The sequence below is a fragment of the Petaurus breviceps genome, unplaced genomic scaffold (genome assembly GCF_028583685.1).
Source record: "Petaurus breviceps papuanus isolate PSGF00001 unplaced genomic scaffold, PetGlider_PUasm1.0 229, whole genome shotgun sequence".
NCBI classification, from domain to species: domain Eukaryota; kingdom Metazoa; phylum Chordata; class Mammalia; order Diprotodontia; family Petauridae; genus Petaurus; species Petaurus breviceps.
In genome coordinates, this window is record NW_027185903.1 from 30,629,240 (window position 1) to 30,651,334 (window position 22,095).

General features: G+C 37.9%; 1 protein-coding gene and 1 long non-coding RNA gene across 4 annotated transcripts in view; one reads left to right on the forward strand and one right to left on the reverse strand.

The window, feature by feature from the left end:
- The window catches only part of MAST4 (microtubule associated serine/threonine kinase family member 4), an 808,407-nt gene that overhangs the window by 547,282 nt on the left and 239,030 nt on the right, over positions 1-22,095 (forward strand). The gene's annotated exons all lie outside the window — the stretch shown is intronic.
- The window catches only part of LOC138167496 (uncharacterized), a 67,857-nt gene that overhangs the window by 16,484 nt on the left and 29,278 nt on the right, over positions 1-22,095 (reverse strand). For all 3 annotated transcript variants that reach the window (XR_011169895.1, XR_011169896.1, XR_011169894.1), the window contains exon 3: positions 8,314-8,408. This is a non-coding gene — a long non-coding RNA (uncharacterized lncRNA). The remainder of the gene's footprint in view (positions 1-8,313; positions 8,409-22,095) is intronic.

The window sequence follows — 22,095 nt, forward strand, 5'->3', positions numbered from 1 at the left end:
CACCCCCTGATAGAATGTGAAAATATGAGGTCTCTGAGGGCAAGAACTGTTTCCTTTTTTGTCTTTGTGGGCACCCCCACAGTGCCCCAACTTGTACCTAGTAGGTGCTTAATGAGTAAATCACATAAATAAAAATAAATAAAATAGGTATGTAAAGGCAACCCTTTATAAACTATTTAGTGCTTCAGAAGAAAAAGATCCACTCTGAAGATCATTGTGGTTTACACGCTTTTTGTAGAAAAGGGCGAGGTAATAGAAATCCTGCGTGGGAGTTTGTCCAAATCCCACACATTTCATCAGTCCCTTCCTGAGTCCTCTAATACTTCGTGAACTCCATGCAGAGGTGGGCATAGGGGAAGATCATGAAAAATAGATCAGAAAATGAGGTTCAGGATTAAGAAAGGCAAATTTGTCAATGGCTTCACTTGGATATCATGAATCCTTTCTTCAGGAAGAAAGTGAGAAAGTGCTAGACGTGATAAGCAGCAAACATCAGAGACCAGTGACATTGACTGTCTCATAATACACAGGAAATAACTGTTCACTACCAAAGAGGAAGGGATTGCCAAGTTGGCTGTGTGCAGGCTGACTGACTAACACAAAAGGCAGTATCATCACCAGTGTAAGAGAAAGGATAATGGTGAGAAAGACCTAGGTATGGTTGCAGTGACTGCTACCTGACCCATGGAGTAAGTTGTTGGTTCTGAAAAATGAGGAATGGATTAAAGAGGGGGGGAGGGATATTGATTCTCAACATCACTGACCCTATTCAAACAAATTCCTTCCTTCTTTCCTTGCTGCCTTCTTCCCTCTTTTCCTCTCTCTCTTTTTCTTTCTTTTATTCTTTCCTTCTTTCTTCTCCTCCCTTCTTTCTCCCCTCCTTCCTTTCTTCCATCTATCCATCACTTATTGCTTCAGGAACAGCTCTTGTTGCTACGTATGTGTCATTTCTCTATAGATCTTAGCTGTCATACCTTTATGATACCAACAAACAAATTGTTGGTGCTGGAAAATGAGAAAGGGGGAAATTAAAAGGGAGCAAATAATTCTCAATATGACTGGCCTTGTTTAAATAAATTGTGGTGTTGGAAAATGAGAAAAAAATGTTAAAGGGGGAAAAGAAAACACTGATTCTCAATATCATTGTTTCCTTCAGAATTTTAACTTTGTTAAAATAATTGCCTCAACCTCAACATTGAAGTCCAAAAGACCTGAAAAGCTACTGCAAGTAGCAAACACTTGATCCTCTTGCCAGGTAGAGTGATCACAATCAAAGGCAATATCATTTTGTAATATAAACTTATTTGTAAAACATTATTGAGGAGGGTGGTAGATGATTATGAATGGTATCACCTCACAGAACAACAGGGCTCAAGGGTAGAATAACAGAGCTTCACAGAGACTGGTGTAGGACTCCACCCCTACCCCCACCAACCAGACTATCCCAAGGGCATTGGTATATGAAATAATAATATATATGTATATGTATATATATATATATCATTGGAAATGGAAAACATTTGGCAGATTGATCCATATTGTTATCATATTGATCTTTTAAATAGTTGAAGATAGTAACCTCCTGCCATATTTGGACATGTTTCAGAATGTTATGTATTAGGTAAAGAGGTGCCAATGGTCCTCAAATAAATGGATTTACAACCAGCAGCTGGTCAGTTCACGTATACAGCAGGAGGTAACTTGTAAAAATGTACGAGAATGAATTCTCAAGATACCTGAAAGAAGACATGATATTACATGAAAAAAAATCAGATAATATTCTTAAAGGGTAGGAGGGGATATTAGTCAAGGAAACTGGCAGGCTTTCAGTTTCTATAGCATACCACATTTTCACTTCTGTAGAGTTGATTGGAAAGTATAGGTAATGCAGGGTTCCCACTATGTTTATTTCTTTTGTAAAAATTTTTTGGGTAGAGCTAGATGCAATCTTTTTTCTTTTTTTTTAATCAAATGCTTTATTAACTTCTAGTTTACATCATTCATTTCCATAAGATTTTGAGTTACAAATTTTCTCCCTGTTTTTCCCCTACCCACCACCCTGAAATAGACTATATTTCCCTCCCTCCTATCCCACCTCCCACTTGTTCTATTCTCTACTTTGATCCTGTACCTTTTCAAAAGTGTGTTCTTCCAACTTTCCTCCCCACCAGCCTGCCCTCCCTTCCATCATCCCCCCTCTCATCTCCTTCCCCCCTACTCTCCTGTAGGGTAAGATAACCTATTTAGTGTGTATGTCATTCCCTCCCTAATTCAAATTCAATGCGAATAAGGTTGACCCACTCCCTTTTGCCTTCCTGTTCGTCCCCTCCATTGTAACCATTTCCCCTTGCCTCTTCTATATGAGATAGTTTACCCCAATCTGTCTTTCCCCATCTCCTCTCATTATATTCCTCTCTCACCTCTTAATTTCACCTTTTAAGTATCATCTCTTCCTATTAAATTGGTCATGTGCCCTCTATCTGTGTATACCTGTACACATATATACACATTCACAAATGTATTCATATGCCCATATACCCTCCTGTATAGACATATATATGTATGTATGCATATATGTACACATTTCTATTCCCTTCAACTCTTCTCATACTGAGAAAGGTTTCATAAGTTACAGTTATCATTTGTCCATGTAGGGGTGTAAAAAGTTCAACTTTGTTAAGTTCCTTATGGTTTCTTTTCCCTGTTTACCTTCTCATGCTTCTCTTGCTTCTTATATCTAAATGTCAAATTTTCTATTCAACTCTGGTTTTTTCATCAAGAATGCTTGAAAGTCCTCTATTCCACTGAATGGCCATATTTTCCCCTGAAACACAATACTCAATTTTGCTGGGTAAGTGATTCTTATTTTTAATCCCAACTCCTTTGAACTCTAGAATATCATATTCCAAGCACTTTTGACCCCTCAGTGTAGAAGTTGCAAGATCTGTTTTATCCTGATTGTGTTTCCACAGTATTCAAATTGTTTCTTCCTGGCTACTTGTAGTATTTTCTCCTTGATCTGGGAATTCTGGAACCTGGCTATAATATTCCTAGGAATTTTCTTTTGGGGATCTTTTTCAGGAGGTGATTGGTAGAGTCTTTCAACCTCTATTTTGCCCCTATTGCTGCCTAAAACATCTGGGCAATTTTCCTTGAGAATTTCTTGAAGGATGATTTCTAGGTTCTTTTTTTGATCTTGGCTTTCAGATAGTCCAATAATTTTTAAATTATCTCTCCTTAATCTATTTTCCAGGTCAGTGGTTTTCCCAATGAGCTATTTCACATTGCCTTCTATTTTTTCATTTGTTTGGATCTCTTTTATAGTGTCTTGATTTCTCATAAAGTTGTTAGCTTCCATTTGCTCCAATCTAATTCTGAAGGAATGATTCTTTTCAGTGAGCTTTTGAGATTCTTTTTCCATCTGGCAAATTTGGCTTTTTAAGGCATTCTTCTCCTCATTGCTTTTTTGAGCCTCTTTTGCCATTTGAGTTAGTCTATTTTTAAAGGTGTTATTTTCTTTAGTCAGGTTGTTGACTCTCATTTCATAATTTTCTTGCATTGTTTTCATTTCTCTTCCCAATTTTTCCTCCAATTCTCTTATTTGGTTTTCAAAATCCTTCTTAAGGTCCTCTATGGCCTGCAAGCAGCTCATATTTTTCTTGGAAGATTTTGGTGCATGCATTTTGACTTCACTGTCTTCCTCCTGTTCCATGCTTTGATCCTTTTTGTCCCCAAAATAGGAGTATAAAATTTGGTTGCTCTGCTTACTTTGCTTCCCTCGTTTGCTCATGTTGCCACTCAATTACTTGACTTTGGGGCTTTTTTGCCACAGTAGGACTCTGCTACCAGACAGGGGAGCTTTGTCCCAATCACTGGGGTTTTCTCAGCTGCCAAAGGTATTAGTTGGGTGCCCTCTCTGAAGCCTCCACACGCTCTGGTGAGCTGGTTACACACTCAAGGACCTGCACCCTAGACCACAATCCAGATCCAAGCAGGTTAAAGCAAGAGCGATTACCCCTCAGACTGGTCACTTGGTCCCCCTACAATCTGCAGGCCAGGAGCTGAAGCAGCCACGTGGCTGCGGCTACACTGCCGCAGCACCTCAGCTACTTCTCGCCCCAGGCGCAAAAGCTGACCGCATTCCTGAGCTACTGGATCCCAAAGTCCACACTGCACTGACCTCTCACTTTGTCCTTAGCATCTATGTGTTGATAATTGTAGAAACCACCACAGCTGCTGGTGATCTGAAGTCTCTCCAGCCAGCAGCTGGTCAGGCCCACACTGAGGCTAAAACCTCTGGCTCCACAGGGCTGGGCTTGGCTCTCAGAATGCTGCATTGGCTGCTTCCTGCTGGCCTGCCAGGCTGTCCTCAGCTGGAGGTTAGCTTCTCTGTGTCATTTTGTGAGTTCTGTTCCTCCAAAGTTTCTTCAGAGTCACCTTTTACATGAATTGGAGGAGGTGGAAGCTGGAGCCCCTCAGAAGTCCTGTTTCTACTCTGCCATCTTGACTCTGCCCCCCAACTTTGTGGGCTAGATTCAATCTTAAGAACTTTATTCAAATGATCAATTCACTAAACATTTATTAACTACTAGGTGCTAGATTCTGTGCTAAATTCTGGAATACAAAAAGAGGCAGAAGAGAGTTCCTGCCCTTGAGGACCTTATCATCTAATGTGGAGACAAGATGCAAATGATTCATACAAAAGAAATTACATACAAAACAAATACATACAAAACAAATCTATACAGGATAAGTAGGAAAGGCACCAGAAGTAAGAGGGATTGGGATAGGTTTCCTGTAGCAGGTGGAATTTTAGTTTGATTTAAAGGAAGCCAGAGATTAATAATCAGAGCAAAGGAGAGACAGGATTGCAGACATCATTGGGGAGAGCCAGGTAAAATGACCAGATCCAAGAGATGGAATGTCTTGTTTGCAGAACATCCAGGAGACGAATTTCATTGGATTGAACAGTATGTAGATGGAAGTAAGGTGTGAGAAGATTGAAAAGGCAGGAGGGGGCTACAGTTATGAATGATTTCAAATGTTAAACAGAGCTTTTGGTGTTTGATCCTGGAGATAATAGAGAGTCCCTGGAATTTATTGAGTCAGGGGAGGAGTGTGTGTGTGACATGATTGAACTTTAACTTTAGGAAAATCATTTTAGTGCCTGAATGTAAGCTGGATGGGAATGGGTACACAATTGGGGCAGGCAGACTCACCAGTAACCTGGTTCAGTAATCAAAGTGTGAGGTCATGCAGGCCTGCCCTAGAGTGGTGGCTGTGTCAGAGGAGAAAAGACTTCTTCCATTCATATCATATAAGAGTCATTGATGGTCGAGTAGTTGATTTGGGTCATAATTTGTGTTACTGTTTAAAAGGAAACTTGCATTGCAGTAATGTCATTGTGTTTGTTGCTTTGTTTTTTCCATAACCTGCAATAGATTCAATATTTCCCACTAGGCACTTGTGTATGGAAGGTTATAGTTCTAGGAGAGATGGATTCTTCTGCTATCTTTACCTTGGTTTTCTTATTCTGTTTTGGTTATTTACTAACTGAACTTTTCAGCTAGTTTTAAGCTAATAGATTTTAGAGGTCTTAATTCTTATACAGATTATAGAGTTATTAGGCATTTGGGGAATTCTTATAGATGTTCTTATATAGAATACTTCTTTTAAAAAAGAAAGTAACTTGACTTGGAATAGAGATTAGATGATATGCCAAATTGACATATAGTACATTACAACTTCACTATATAATTTTATAACAGAGCAGAATATATTATAAGACAGGATCTTATTGGGATCCCTGTTCCTGATGCCTGAATTATGGAAATATTAGACCTTTATTTAAGGCAGTAGTGCCCACAATATGGATCCCAACAATTCCTTGTTTATCATAAGGTGTCAGTGTGTTGAGCAGATGTCTGAGAGTAATTCTAAATACTTGTAGATGTTTGATCTATTCCAGACATCTGTAACATCTTCCCAGGCCTCATTTTTTTATGAATGTGTGATTCCAGAAAGAAAAGGATTCAGTAATGACTGTGGGTCTAGACACTGATGGATAAGCTCAGCCTTTTGCAGAAATATATTCAGCTGACTACAATTTACCGTTAGGCCTTCTGCCAATAATAGAATCATCTATATGAATAACATTTCTATACCTTTTGTCAAGCAATGTATGAGGATGCTGTCTCATAAATTTAGTGACCTTCCTGCCAAGATTTGCACAATATATTCCTGTTTTAAGTTTTGGTCACATTTAGGAAAAATGTTACCTCTGTATATGATCTTGTCTTTTATCAGAAAAATAAAAGCTAACTAAAAATATTTCCATTTTTATCTTAGCTGCCATAAAATAAAATATTCTTATGAACATAATTCTTTAAAATTTGCACAACTCTCTCTTCATAACTGCCTTTGAGTTGTAAGATACTGCTAGTATTATTATCCTCCTTTTGTGGATGAAGCCATTGAGGCTTAGAGACATAAGGTGTTCTGGCTCAGTTCACAAAGTTAGTAAGTATTAATTAGAACTGGGATTCCAATCAATGTCTTTCTTCGTATCAAACTAATGTTCTTCTTTAGTACACCTTTCTTCTCCCCAAAAGCTTAAGAACCAAATCCATAGCCCAAATGATTTGGTTTTTTCACCTCAGAGGTTTCATAACAGTTATTATCTTTGCTTCCCTTAGATAGTCACAGTTCTCTTTTATTTGTGACATGTCTTACTGAAACAACAATGTCATTCCACGATGGATAAGTGCCCAGAGGATATGTGCAATTTTCAAAAGAACTTCAGACTCTAAATGACCATATGAAAACTTGCTCCCGATAATGGTAGAAAATTTCAGTTGAAACAACACCAAGATTGTACACCACATCCTGCATATTTCAGATTAGCAAAGATGATCCAAAACCTGTAATTCTTAGTATTGGGACTATGCAAAGTAGTGGCTAGAGAAGTGGCAGAGTGGGTAGAGTGCCAGGCCTGTAATCAAGAAGACTCTTCTTCCCTAGTTCAAATCTGGCCTCATATCCTTATTAGCTGCGTGACCCTGGGTAAGTCATTTAACCGTTTGCCTTGATATCCTTATCTATAAAATGAGCTAGAGAAAAAAATGGCAAGCCTCTCCAATGGCTTTGCCAAGAAAACCCAAACGGAATCAGCAAAAGTCATACATGACTGAAATAACTAGACAAGAATTACAAAGAATAAGCACACTGATATCCAGAATAATTTGATCATTTAGCAGCTCCATTGTCAGAATGTTAGTCTGGAATCAAGCCAAAAGAATTACTAGATTGTTTGTACCTTTTGACACAGAAATCCCACTGACACATAAATTCAGGACACAGAAATACCATACAAACAGAAATAAAGGTCTAACATGTACCAAAACATTCATAATAGCATTCTTTCTGGCTGCTTTTTTTGTATCCTCAGTGCTTAGTACAATGCCTGGCACATAGTAGGTGCTTATTAAGCATTTATTTATAATAGTATTTATATATTTATATAATATATTATAATAGTATTTATTAAATACTAGTCATCTGACTAGCAAGAAACTGCAAATAAATTGGGTATTCATCAATAGGGCAGTGAATAAAAAAAGTTGTGATTTATGAATGCCAAAGAATATTACTCTATAACAGTGTGGTAACTAAAAGAAATATGGGGGACTTCATATTAACTGGTGCAAGTCCAAATAAGCCAAACTAAAAGAGCAAAAAGGAAACAACTCCTAGTAATTGTAAAATCATGAATGGTTTGAGCAAACAGATAGTGAAACAATTCTTGTTACAGAGAGGTGAGAGACTACTTGGGCATAATATTGTAGACATCATCATACTTGTTTTTATCTTGGGCCATTTTGCCCAATTGGGTTTATTTTTTACAGAAGAGTGTGTCATCTAGAAAGATAAGACACGGCATTTCCAGATATGACAATTAAAAAAAAAAAGTTCTCAAAATGTATTTTTAAAGTTTCATTTAACCCCATGTTTTCATCAGTAAAATCATTTCAAGTCCTGAAAGTAGTCAGGGTATAAACTTTAAATACAAAGGAACAAAAATTTCTAATTTTGAGTTTCCATTTGACACCATCTTCTTAGTCTGAGACTCAAAATCTTGGAATCATTTTTGGCTCTTTCTTCTCCCTCAATTCCACATCTAGTCAGTTGTAAAATCCTATTAATTTTGCCTCCACAATATCTCTCCCATCCTTATTCTCCCCTTTGTATTCTTGTTTGAATGTTTATCACCTCTCACTAGGACATTTGTGAAAGCTTCCCAACTGGGCCTCCTACCTTCAGTATCCTTCATTCCATCCTTCTCACTGTTCCCAAAATAATCTTTCTCTGAGGGCTATGTCACTCCCCAGCTGAAAACCTTGAGTGGTTTCCTGTTGTGAATAGAATAAAATATAAATGCTTTAGCTTGACATTTAACAGCTTCTACAATCTGTTTCCAACCAACCTTTCTTACTATAATTCACATTACTCCCCTTCATGTACTTTTTGTTATTAATAGTTATAATTTCTATCATGCTTTTGGATATACAAAGTGCTTTACATACATTTTTATATTTAGTGTTCCTTATAACTACAAGTATTTTTACCTCCATTTTGGCAGTGGGGAAACAGAAGCTTAGAGAGATTGAGACTTTGAGAGAGATTGTCCATGGATGCACATAGAATAATAGCATCCTAGGTTTGGAGTTGGAAGAGATCTGAGACCCCTCCCTTTATATGCAAAGGGAGAAATGTGACTTGCCCAAAACCACACAGGAAGGGAGCTTCAAAGACATGATTTGAACGCAAGTCCTCTGATTCCTGAGATATTGTTCTCTAGGTACCAAATGATTTTCTCTGCCTTCCAGCCAGTTTACCTGTTCCCAGGCATGTGCTGGATCTACCTTGAATCTGTGAACTAATGATTAAATTTTCATTGTTAGCATTTAGACCTTAGAAATGGGTAAAAGCTACAAATTAGAATTTGATTTGTTGATTGTCTAAATTTTAAAAAGTGATGGAGAAAATATTAATAATGCACTTAAATTTGAAAGTTCATGATGCATCTTTTTTTTTTCCAGAGAGATGATTGTTAAACATTTACCTGCCTTTCCCCCAATACATCTTATTTTTGACATCTGCTTCTGCATTTTTTTCAGGCTATTATTTCATGCCTAAAATGCCTCCTCATTCCTGCCTTGTTCTAAGACTAAACTCAGGTGCCTCCTCCAACATGAAGCCTTTTCTGATTCCTGTCCCCTCCCTTCACCTTCAGGTGAAAATGCTTGCCTTCCTCCTTATTTTTTCATGGAATACTTTATTCACATATCTCCTTTGAACTTCTCTCACTGTCTCTATGATAGAGCATTCTGAGATCGTGGTGGTCTGATCAGTCACAGTCAGATACATTGAAATTTGACTTTTGCATGGTGATGTTGTTTGGTCCTCTTTGAAAATGAAGGATAATAACTGACCAACCATCATTTAATTGGTTACATGCTGTATCTCCTTTCATAGATTTTTAAACCCTGAAAGGATAGGAATTGTCATATTGTATTCCAGCCCCTTCCCAGTACCCACCATAATGCCTTATACATAGTAGATGCTTACTACAGATGGAGGAAGGGCAGCAGGAGGGGGTGGAGGGGGAGTTGTTGCTTTGGTTTTTGTATTCTTTATTATTTCTTATATTATTGTTTGAAATAAATTTTATGGATAACCAGAAAGATGGATGGATGAATGGATGGATGGTTGGATGAATGAATGAAAAAGCAGCACAGTCTAGGTACTAAACACTGCACTAAGTGCTAGGCATAAAAAAGAAAAGATAATCCCTGCTCCAAAGGAGCTTATATTTCATGATGTTGGGGAAGGAGAACACATGTAGGAGTTTTCGCCTATAAGTCAAATGGAAGGTACCTGTGGTCCTTAATTCATGTTGGTAATGCAGCTTTTTAAATGCCATTTTCTTTTGTCTAACTCTCCACTTCTGACTTGACAGTACCAATGACTTTGGTAATGAGAACTTTCTTTCCAGATCTTTAGTAGGTGTGGTGCTGAGGAGGTGGAGGTTTTAATGTCTGTAAAGGCAATTAACAGGTCATATCTGCAAATGGGTTGCTTCTATATTAGGTTTGGGGGCAGGCTATAAGGAAGACATTAGTATGTTCCAGGATCTTGGGTTTTCCTCCCCATTGGTGCCATTTGGTTGGTTGTTGGCATTGGTGAAGGCATGAGTGCCATGGCCCTTTTCCATAGTGTTTGGTCTCCTCTGTGATGGCTGTTGGGGCTGGACTAGAAGCAGAACTTTGGTCTGGAGGCCACTGCTGTTCCCAGACTTTTTGTGTTCAGAATTCTGGACTGTCTGGACTAGCATTTGAGAAAAGGTAGTAACAGTGGTTTGACCTACTTGGCATTTGCTGCCTCATGTCTTACCCTCAAGGTGCTTTGTTACTGTTTTTGCTATACTACAGAGTGTTGCTATGAATATTTGGGTCTAGATTAGTCTTTTGTTTCTGTCTTTGTACTTATTGGGGTATATGGCAGTAGTGGGATCCTGTTATGGGAATGGGAATTTAAGGTCTTCCCTGTCCCTAGGCCCTTTGATATGCTTAAGTGACTCTGAGAACCTTCCTTGATTTGAAAATATACTTTGCCTCCTAATAGGCTAAATGTGGTTACATGGAGCCTGTGTCAGGAGGCTTGTTTTTCAGGAATACCCACACCTTGTTGCTTTTTGATTGGGCAGTGGGTCAAGAGGGTTGTTACATTTTCTTCTAAAAGAGAAGGCTATATATACCCTAATGTGAGGTTTTGTTTTAGAGCTCACTTTGTGAAGAGTTATGTTATTTGACCAGATGAGACTCTGGGCAGCCATTGAGCCCCCCGGCTTTGAAAACCCAGATGTGGGTGCTTCCCTCTCTGGTAACTGACTAGGTATGGATGTAATGGTCAGACAGTTGGAAGCCTGTCTGCTCATCTGTTTCTCTGTATGCTTGTAACTTCTGCCTGCAACTTGTTTGTATTCTCTGAAGTTTGGGGTGCTGACCTTTTTCCCCTGAACTAGGTAAATGACATATGTTTGATTAAAGCAAGATTGTTAGTCCATTTTGAGTTGCTTTCCTTTAGAAAAGCAGATCTAAGAACCTGTGTTGGCAGCCACCCTAGGTATGCTTGGGTGCTTGCTGCTACAGATCCCCAAGTCATAGCTTTGATTTTTTAAAATATAAAATCTAGAATATTTGAATAGTTCAATGAGAAGAGAAGCAAATGTTAGTCAAGAAAACTCTCTCTCTCTGAGGCACACACACACACACACCTTGAAAAACTGTTCTAATGTGGCTTTTCTTTATTAAAAGTATATTAGTCTCATGCTCCTATAAGAAACTGTTTTATAGTTGTCTGATCCTGTTCTAAGTTGGATGGACATGTTAACATGTGCTGAACATGTTAACTCATTAAGTCTTCATATGTTCACTTTAAAATACAGTGGAATTGCTTCCATAGTGCCTTGATGCATCTGCTTTGTTCTTTAAGATGCCTTAGGTTTTATGCCAGTTAGAGGACTTCTCATTTCTGCTGGTGAGAGATGGATGAGTGAAGGTCTAGATTCCTTCCAGTATTTTTTTGTTGCATTGCTTTGGGACTTAGAATAAGTCATTTCAAATTTTTTTTCAAACCTATTTCCTCTTGTAAGCAGGGGATGTGACTAAAAAAGCTGACCTAGTAGAAGGAATAATAGAATTGTAATGTACTTTGAAAGTATAAGGGGGGGGTGGCTAGGTGGCTTAGTGAATAGAGCACCAGCCCTGGAGTCAGGAGGACCTGAGTTCAAGTCCAGCCTCAGACACTTAATGCAAAAACTAGCCATGTGACCTTGGGCAAGCCACTTAACCCCAATTGCCCTCCAAAAAGCAAAAAAAAAAAGACAAAAAAAGAAAGTATAAGGTAGAAGTGATAATGGGAAGCATGTGGATGCTCTGGTGAAATGAACTATATAAACATGGTATAGAAAATGACTTCACCAGCTGCAACATGAAGTAAACAGTATCTACCTTATCTTTATCTAGGTGCTGAAAGATATAATTGGCCAATATTTGTAAAATGTTTCAAGATCAGTGCTCAGACTTATTGTCCTTAGAAACATCATTTCCAAAATAAAGTAAAAAAGTTGACCTTTCCATAGAGTCACAGTGTTACCGTGTAGGTAATCGTTGAATGTGACAGTGAATGATGGGAAAAAGAAGCTGGATCTGTCGTGTTAGTGGTAACATGTGGAAAGGAAAAGAGCCCTGTATGAACAAATGATCCTTAGGCTTTTATATGCTCTTCATGCTGCATTAGTACCATTTCTCATTAGTAAAACATGATGGAGATATCCTGAAGTGAGAGTGGCATTCCTTCTCTCATTGCAGCACTGCAACAGCTTTCTCTCTTTCCTTTTTATGTGGGAGAAGAAAATAGCTCAGTCATCTGATTCCTTCTCTTTAGCATACATTTAACTCTTTTCAGTTAGCGGAGTGTTATTTTCTATTTATCAGAAAGGTCACATGAACCTTGCATTTGATATGAGACCCACTGCTCTTTCAACTTTTGGTTGGTGCCCTGTGGGACAGTGCAAAGAGAGCTGGCCATGGAGTCAGAGGGTCCAGGTTCAAATCTACTCTCTGACCCGTAACATCTGTTTGACATTAGGTGAATGACTTAACTGTCTTGAGTCTCAGTTTGCTCATCTGTATAAAGAGGGGATTGGACCAGATGGCCTCTGAGGTCTTTTCCAGCTCCAGATATATGAACCCATCTGTGATCTTACACAGGACTGGTGAGATTTCAGTAACTCGTTAATATTGTGCCAGGAATGACTCTTCTTGAAATAGCACTTGACAGTTAACAGATAAACATTATTGATGCTCATTCTACTTTTCAAATTTTCCAAAGATATGACTTGGATTTATAAGTAGGAGTTTTAGGCTATTAGACTTTTTGATTTGCATGGCATAAAGAGCTAACACGTCGAGAGTCAAGTCAAAGACCCTAGAGATCAAGGGTCTGTGATCTAAATTACTATATATTTATCCAGTATCTTCTTGTTCAATGCCCAATATTACACTTTTGAGACTTTCAAAAATAAATATCTCTTGTTCTTATTATGCTTAAGAAAAAATTAATTTGCATGTGAAGCATTAGTAGAATAATGCAACATATAATTAATAACGGTGAAAATATGGGAGAGAGCAGATTGGAGGAGGGGATATCCTGTGGGACTGCTATTTTGGGGCAGTGGGTAGGGGAAAAATGGGGAGAAAATTTGTAACTCAAAATAATAACATTGGTAATCTTTTACGATTTACAGAACAATTTACATACCTTATTACATTTAATCCTCACAACAATTCTTTAATACAAGGTTGATGCTATTATTTTCATTTTACAGATGAAAAAACTGAGGCAGAAAGAAGTTAAATAACTTGGATCTTCTTGATTCCAAGCCTGCACTCTACCCATTATGCAGTGTTAGACCTAGAGTCAGAAGTCCTGAGTTCAAATCCAGACTTGGATATTTATTAGCTGGTTCTACCTGGGCAAGTCACAGCTTTTATCTCCCTCAGTTTCCTACTCTGTAAAATGGGAATCATAAGAATACCCACCTCCCAGGGTTGTTATGAAGATGAAATGAAGTGACATTTGTCAAGTGCTTTTGCAAACCTGTTATTACCATTTAAATAACCGTGATGAGGACAATGATGATAGTTTACCTATTGTGTAAACAATAAACCAATTAAAACTTTCAAAAAGGAAGAACACATGGTCACAGATGGCTTTCTAGAAGAAATGGAAGTTAATATGGACCTTGAAAGATAGATATAACATAAGCAGAAAAGTTTATGGTGACTTACCCAAAGTTTACCTCAACTAAGGTTAGTAGAACCAAGTAGCTTGTTAGTTCACATGAGGGCTCTGTAGCTTTCCAGATTTTGAAAAGTGTGGTTAAGTTTGTAAGACAAAATGGAATTCCCTTTTATTTCTATAAATTCAGACTTCTTTAATGATATCATTCTCAATTAGGAATTAAAATTCCATCAGCTTTGTAGATTTAATCACTTCTAATAAGTTCAATGAGATTTTATATCCCACAGGCCTTTGTGTACAGGTACATCTTGAAAGGGCAGCAAAGCACTGCCATGGATAAGATGCTGGGCCAGGCATCAGTAATATTCATCTTCTTGAATTCAAATCTGACCTCAGACACTTACTAGTTGTGTGACCCTGGGCAAGTCACTTACCCCTGTTTGCCTCATTTTCATCTGTACAAGGAGCTGGAGAAGGAAATGGCAAACCACTCCAGTATCTTTGCCAAGAAAACCCCAAATGGGATCACCAAGAGTCAGACACAATTGAAAAATGACTGAACAATAATAAATATCTCAAAAACCCAAACAGGTCCTAATTCAGGACTATCTCTTCATGCCTAGACCCTTGACAGAAAATTCTTTCATCATATATGTAAGTGGTGGTTAGCAGGCCAGTAGAAATCCAGCAAAAGTTAGCATATGTTTTTGGATAGAAATTGTCATTTTGAATGACCCATTTATACATTAATTTAAAAACTTCTTTATTGAGTTTTGAAATAGCTGTCGGGGGAAAAAAAGCTTTTAGTTTTAAAAATTAGTCCTATAACATTGCGTTTGTTCCATTGAGAAACTTTTAACTGAATTACTTCTGAAATACATTTCCAATTCAGAAAACTTTTTGGGGGTCATGTTTTACATCTATATCTTGTTTGCATTTTGTTCATTCTTCCTGCCAGTATGACTATATCTGACCTGTTTGCAGACAGACCAGTTTCTAAACATGGGGTCAAAGTGTATACATTTTTGTGTCATGTAGAAAATCTTAAAAGTCCTGTTCTAATTCTTTATTAGTCATAATCTACTTGTGATTCACAAGTTATTACTCAATTCAGTTTAATATGTTCCTAGACCACTAAAGACAAAATAATGAGAAAACACAAAAATAATATTAATATCTTACATATTTCTTTCTCTTTGAAGAGTTCAGAGAACTTTATTGTAAATATACCAGTGGTGGTAGAGGCCTGGGTCATGTATTGCTGCAGAGAGCAACTCGTTCTTCCTTAGGACTTTTCACCATTGGGTGATGGAGGAGCTGGAGCACATCAGTCTCACACGTACACTTTCTACAATTGTAAACAAGTTCTCATCATTATCATGGTCTCTTTTATGTCAGTTAGAATTGGTAGAGGGAAGGGGCTAGGAATGGTGTCTTTTACTTGTCCACAGGCTCCAAAGAAAAAATAGTAATAACTCACATTTCTATAGTGCTCAACATTTTATACAGGATGCTTTCCTCAAAACAACTTTGTTAGGTATTGAAAGAAGTATTATCCCTAAGCTAAAGATAAGGGAATAGTCACAGATGTTCATGTTATATGACTTACTTGTTATTTGACAGTGAGTGGGTGTCAGCTCTGGGGCAACCAGCCCGTGATACTTCCCCCTTACAAATATGGTATTGAAGCTGAGGCCCTTAGAGCTAACTGCTTTGGGATCTAGATCCAGGTCCTGACCCCATGTAGCCTTTTGAAAATCTCCTGTGCCCATCAGCTCATGCTTCCTGAATCAGATCCTCAGATGCTGCTTTTGTTCCTTTCTCAAAGAAGGATTAGGAATAATGTGTCAGCATGCAAAGGGACCAAAATGGTTGTAGAAATAAATAAGATTTGATTTCAATGCCTTTGTGGGTGGGTGAGGGAACATGCAAAGGAATTGAACATGTAATGTATTTAATATTATTTGCTACTGTTGTACATGATCATTTTTTGTGTAATCTGATTATAATTCATTCAGCATTTCATGATAGTATAGCTGTGGTTGCTGGGACCTGCAACTCAGAGCTTAGAAATCTATGATTAGCCAAAGCTTTTGAGGGTGTTTTCATTATGTATCTCGAATTCTTTGGCACTGCGGGCTGGATTTTTTCTGTGTAGTATCTCTGACCTAAAGTAGATATGCTGTAGAGTTAAATAGATATTCTTCCATAGTATTTCCTCTATTATTTGAGCCTTTCACTTTTATGTGGTGCATGGTTTGGTAGTGCATGAATTTAGAGCTGAGGGCCCTTAGAGGCTACCTCGTCCAGCCCTCTTATTTTACAGATGAAGAAGCTGGGGCCCAGAGGTGAAGTGATTTGCCCATGGTATCACATCTAATGTGACCAAGGCACATTTCAAAGCCAAGTCTTCAGACTTCAGATTTAACACTCTTTCCATTGTGCTATACTATTGAGTGTTCATTAGTGGACTCACAAAGAAGATATAACTTAAGAAATTAGTAGTCATAGTTATAAGGTGATGAAAATCAGAAATAGTCTTTGAGGTTCAGTAAATTACAAAGGAAAGCTCTTCCCTTTTAGTATAATCTAGCTTTGAAGGATAGACAGACATTTTGTCTTTTTTTTAAGGGTATTTTTAAGGATATATAAGATTTAAGAGTTTCTGGAAGCCAAGACCTTGAAAGTGAATATGAAAGTCTCTCTTCTTCTTTATTCTTTTGCTTTAAAATTAGTCCCCATGAAACAATCTCAGTACAACTAAGTGCATTTAATAGTAACCCACTTATCTATTAACAAGTATTTATTGACTTCTTGCTATGTGCAAGGGACTGGTGCAGTATCTGTTGCATAGATACCCAGGTATCTAATGTAAAACATCACTTGAAACTTAACTCAATTTCTTTTTTCCCTGTAATCACCATGGAGTCTTAGGAATGATCTGTATAGGAAATGATGCCTGACCATGTATGAACCCTAATGTGCCTTGTGGTCTGGTATATCACTGAAATGACAACCCCAAAGTACTTATGGAAATTGAATAACTGAATTTACCTTTGCTTTCACATCTGTGATTCTGATATTCTTAACCACGGCCTTGCTGCTCTGTAAGCATTCTATAAATTTTGTATAATCTAATATATTAATATTGAATATGCAGTTTGAAAAGTTGTAAGACTTGAAACACTACTAGGAATATACCCTGTGGCCCTGAAGCCCATATAGATCATTAAATGTGAAATAAAATGGAAATATTTGTTAAAATTCAATATGTCAGTTTTTAATGCTTCAGACTATATCATGTATTTAGTCAGTCAACAAAAAATTATTAAGTGCCTGGTGTATACCAAGGACTATGCTAAGTGTTGGGGATGCAAAGAACAATTAAAAAAACAACAGTAGCAGTCCCTGCCCTCAAGGAGCTCAGTCTAATGGAGAAAGACAACATGCAGGCAATGATGTATAAGCAAGGTCAAATTGGAACTAATTGATAGAAGGAAGGCATTCAGATTAAGGAGCTTGAGAAAGCCTTCCTATGAAAGGAAGGATTTTAACTGGGACTAGATGGAGGTCTGGGAATCTAGGAGGAGATAAGGTAGGAGAGCCCTGTAGGCATAGGAACAGTCGGTGAAAACATCCTGAGTCTTGTCGGAGAAAGAAAGAAACCAGTGTCATTGGCTCTTGTTCTGGGGGGTGGGAGAAGGGTTTTAAGATATAAGAAGACTGGATTGACAGGGAGGGGAACAAGTTATAAAGGACTTTGAACACCCAACAGAGGATTTTCTATCTGATCCTGGAGTCCAGCCCACTGACACCACTGGCATTTATTGAGGAGGATAGTGGTGACATGGTTAAATGTCTTCTTCAGGAAGATCACTTTGACAGCAAGCTGGAGAGTGGACTAGAGTGGGGAGAGACTATTTTTCCTAGAAGGTCAAAAGCTTGAATTTCTCCAAGAAAAATGATTGTTATAAGCCAAGTTGTAGTTGGGTTCTGAGGTTTGCGTGTCTCATTTTATGAAGAATCCAACTTTCTATACAGCGTACACCTACCTGATTTTTTCTTTTAATCATGAAATCATAATTATAAATATGGAAGAGGTCTCTGAGGTGATTTCATTGAACCCCCTCATCTTATAGACAAAGAAACCGAGACCCAGGGAGATGAAGGACCATACCCAAAAGTCACCAGTGACAGATGTGGGATTTGAACCCACATCCCATATCTCCAGATCTAGTCCTCTTTCCCCTATCCTGTTATTCAGTACCACTCTAGAATGTTAGTGGCATCATGGAACTGTAGAGTTCATTTAGTCTAGCACCATTTCATTGATAAGGAGACTGTAAGTCGCTCGATCTCCCACAGTGAGGTAATGCTTATATTTTGATGAAAAAAAAGGTCTCATTAGGTCCCTGTATCATGATAACTGTGTGGTCAGACTTAAAAACTATTACATTAGCACAACTTAAATCTAACATGTCTATGGATTAGCCAGTGGCTAATGTGATAGGCAGGGTGGTCTTCTGTGTTTTAAGTATGCCAGCAGCCACAGCTTCAGTTTTCTCCAGGCTCAATTACTTTTTCAAATCCCTAGTATTCCTTACATGTCATATTCTGTGGTGTCATCTCCTTCTTCCTCACATAATACATACATACATGCATACATACATACACATGCACATACACATATACATAAAAAACTCTTCCTTCACCCCCTGGGAGAATGTTAGTTCCTCTGAGGCAGTTTGTTTTGTCTTGGGCCCTCCATCTCACTTTCATGTCTCTCTTTGTAGAGCCTAAAGCTAATTCTAATGAAAATTTATCTCAGTCTAACTTGGACTGGAGATTCCCTCAAAATTTTTTGGGCAGCAAGATAACATGAATGCATTTGGATACTTTCTACAATATATTGTAAAATTATGTTGTAGAAAAGCCTAGAGGTTTTTTATTCAAATGATGGAAATTTTTCATTATTGATTTATGAAAGCTTGTGTGTTTGAAGACAGCATGACAACCTGCTGGAGACTCCTGATGCTTGTCAAGGGAAACCCCTGAGTCCTAGAAAAACTGACATCAGTAAAAATCACTTAAAGATCTGGCTTCAGAAACAAAAACTCATTTCCCCCTTGAGAATGTCACATTGCAGTTTTGAGTCCAAACACTGGGTTATCTTGGCTGGGTAGCAAAATCTTGCCCTGACAGTCTTTGTTCTCCCTCGCTGGTGTTTTGGCGGCATATATCAGTACATCAGTAAATGTGATTTCTCTTTTGTAGGAACTGATGTGACTATGGTTACATTAAGTCCATATTTTCTCCCTCATTAAAGTGCCTGTTTGTTCAAAAGTGAATGCCACTCTCTCAATCCAGTTCTAAATTTTTCTCATCTTTTTTTTTTGCTAATCAGCATTTCTACTTACATTGGGTGGATTCTAGTTAAATTTTAATTCGTGGCAGCAAAGCATGTATGGTTAAATAATTATGTATAAACAGAAGCTCATTCAACTGAATGTTGTAGGTTCTACCAAGGTGATTCTAGCTAAATAGTAATATTTGTTTTGAACAAGTAATGGAATCAATTTATACGACTGTAACACATGGTATTTACTGAGTGGCATCATTGAATGATACAGTTGATGAGTTCTTTGTGATCTTTTCTGTGGGTCATTTCCCCATCCCTGGGCCATGTGACTATTTCCATTCATTGGTACCTGATTGATAAACTGAAAAATGAGTGAAATTTATCAATGACTCATGTTTAGTGGCAGCTCTTGCGAAGTGGTGGGATTAGATTGAAATGGGTACATTTTTTGGGGTGATTTATCTAAGTCATTTATATGAGTTGTTTTTAGTCTTGGAGAATTCTTCAAGAGTTGGTTTTGTTCTATAACTTTAAAGACGTGTTATTTCCATGTGTGAATATAGGTTTAATCACATTTATAAATTAGGTTTTTTTGTTGTTATTTCAGTTGTTCCTGATTCTTTGTGACCCCATCTGGGAGACTCCATTTGGGGTTTTCTTGGCAAAGATACTGGACTGGTTTGCCGCTTCTTCTTTAGTTAATTTTGCACATGAGGAAGTGGAAGCAAACAGGATTAAGTGACTTGCCCAGGGTCACGCATCTAGGAAGTATGTGAGGCCAGATTTGAACTCAGGAAGATGAGTCTTCCTGACTTCAGGCCAGGTGCTCTATCCACTGTGCCACCTACTTTCCCCACAAATTAGCTAGGAATTACAATTTTGTCACTGCTTTAAAAGTAATCGAGCAATTATGCTACTAAAGCCATAAAATGAGGCTCTGGACCCACTATTAATAAGATATGTAGTGAGAGAGGTATTGTTGCTTCCTTACTCTCAAATCTGTTCCAGTGATTTATTTGTCAAAAACTGTTACCAAAAATACAGGTAACTCAGGAGACATAAGAAAACCCTCCAGGCTGTCAAATAGGGGAAATCCGTGAAAAGATCATTAAATACCAATTAAAATAACATCAAGTTTGTAGAAAATTTCAAATATGCATAATAAAGCACCAGGACAGAGGGAGAACGATGGATAGATAGATAGATAGATAGATAGATAGATAGATAGATAGATAGATAGATTAATTTTAATGGTGATGGGGAAGGGAATTTCCCTGAGCTTAAAAAAAGCAAACTTGTGCTATGGTAGAGGTTATCTCCAAGTATTATCTTAGGATAAGTTGGCACCAAAAGTCATAGACCCCTTTATTCTTAGCATGTCTCAGAAATGGGTCTCTATGGAGTATAGGAAACAGTCCCCACCTATCCTTTCCAAGAGAACCAGGGAGCATCTCTGGGATCAGAATGGGTGGGGGGATCACTACTGTTGACTACCCCTAATATCACCTTGTAAGCACTGCCTTATCGTTCCTCTTCCCATTTAAAATTACATTTACCTTCCTTGGCCAACCTTAAGAGAATGATAGTAATGGGGGGAAATGCTAATATTTATGTAGTGCTCTAAGGTTTGTAAAGATTTTGTTGCCATCACTATCTACCCACTCCAACCCCCTCCCCAATCTTCTACCAGCTTGCTAATGCCCTAAAATTCCACTAATAAAAGGGAAGCCTTTTATTTTGTAATTAGCTATGGAAGGCTTACAATGAAAATACTATCAGAGGTAACTAAAACTTGCTTACACTAAGGTAAATTCATCCATTAATATTTATAAATCACCAAGGTCAGATCTTCCAGTGCTTTGTTAAATGAAGAAAGAGCTAGGAAGAGAGGAAGGGGAGGAGACTTACCTGCTAAAATGGGGAAAGAGGTTAAAGGAATGGACAAAGAGTGAAGAATGGTGGGTTGGGGGGTGAAGAAGCAAACTTCCCTCATGGTTTGCCTTAGATCCAACTTTATTATGTAATGAATAATCAGTAGTAACAATTTATTACTTAATAGTATAACATAATTTACATAGCAGTTTAAGGTTTACAAAGTATTTTTCTTAAAACAAGCCCATGAACTGTCATGGAAGCGTTCTGCATGACTACACAGGTATAACCTATATCAAATTGCTTGCCTTCTCAGTGGGGGGGGGGTGAGGAGGGAGGAAGGGAGAAAATGTGGAACTCAAAGTTTTAAAAACGAATGTTAAAAATTGTTTTTACATGCAACTGGGAAATAAGCTATCTTGGCAATGGGGGATAGAAATCTGTCTTGCCCTGCAGGAAAGTAAGGGGGAAGAGGATAAGGGCAGAGTGGGATAGAAGGGAAGGCAGATTAGGGGAAGGGGTAATCAGAATGCACACTTTCTTGGGGTGGGGGAAGGGGAGAGACTGGGAGAAAATTTGGAGCTCAAAATCTTGTGGAAGTAAATGTTGAAAATTAAAAATAAATTAGTTAATTAAGGAAAAAAACCAAGCCCATGAGATAGGTAATAACTCAGACAATAACTGAACCTCCCAATGGTTAAGTGACTTAATTATGGTCACCCAGCTAATAAATGTCTCATGTAGTATTCAATCCCGTCCTCCTTAATCCAAATCTGGCCTTTTTTCAGTAATGCTATGTTGTTGCTACCTCCACTACTCTAATACTACCTGTTTATCTCCAAATGGGCAGAAACAGAATAGGAACTGTGCATTGTGGCACATTTGTCATGTCTGTTTACAAACACAGAAGCTTTCCTTTAAATGATTTATGAAGAATTTTAGACACTGTATTTTACTATAAAGAATAGAATCATAGATACAGAAAGACCTCAGAAGCC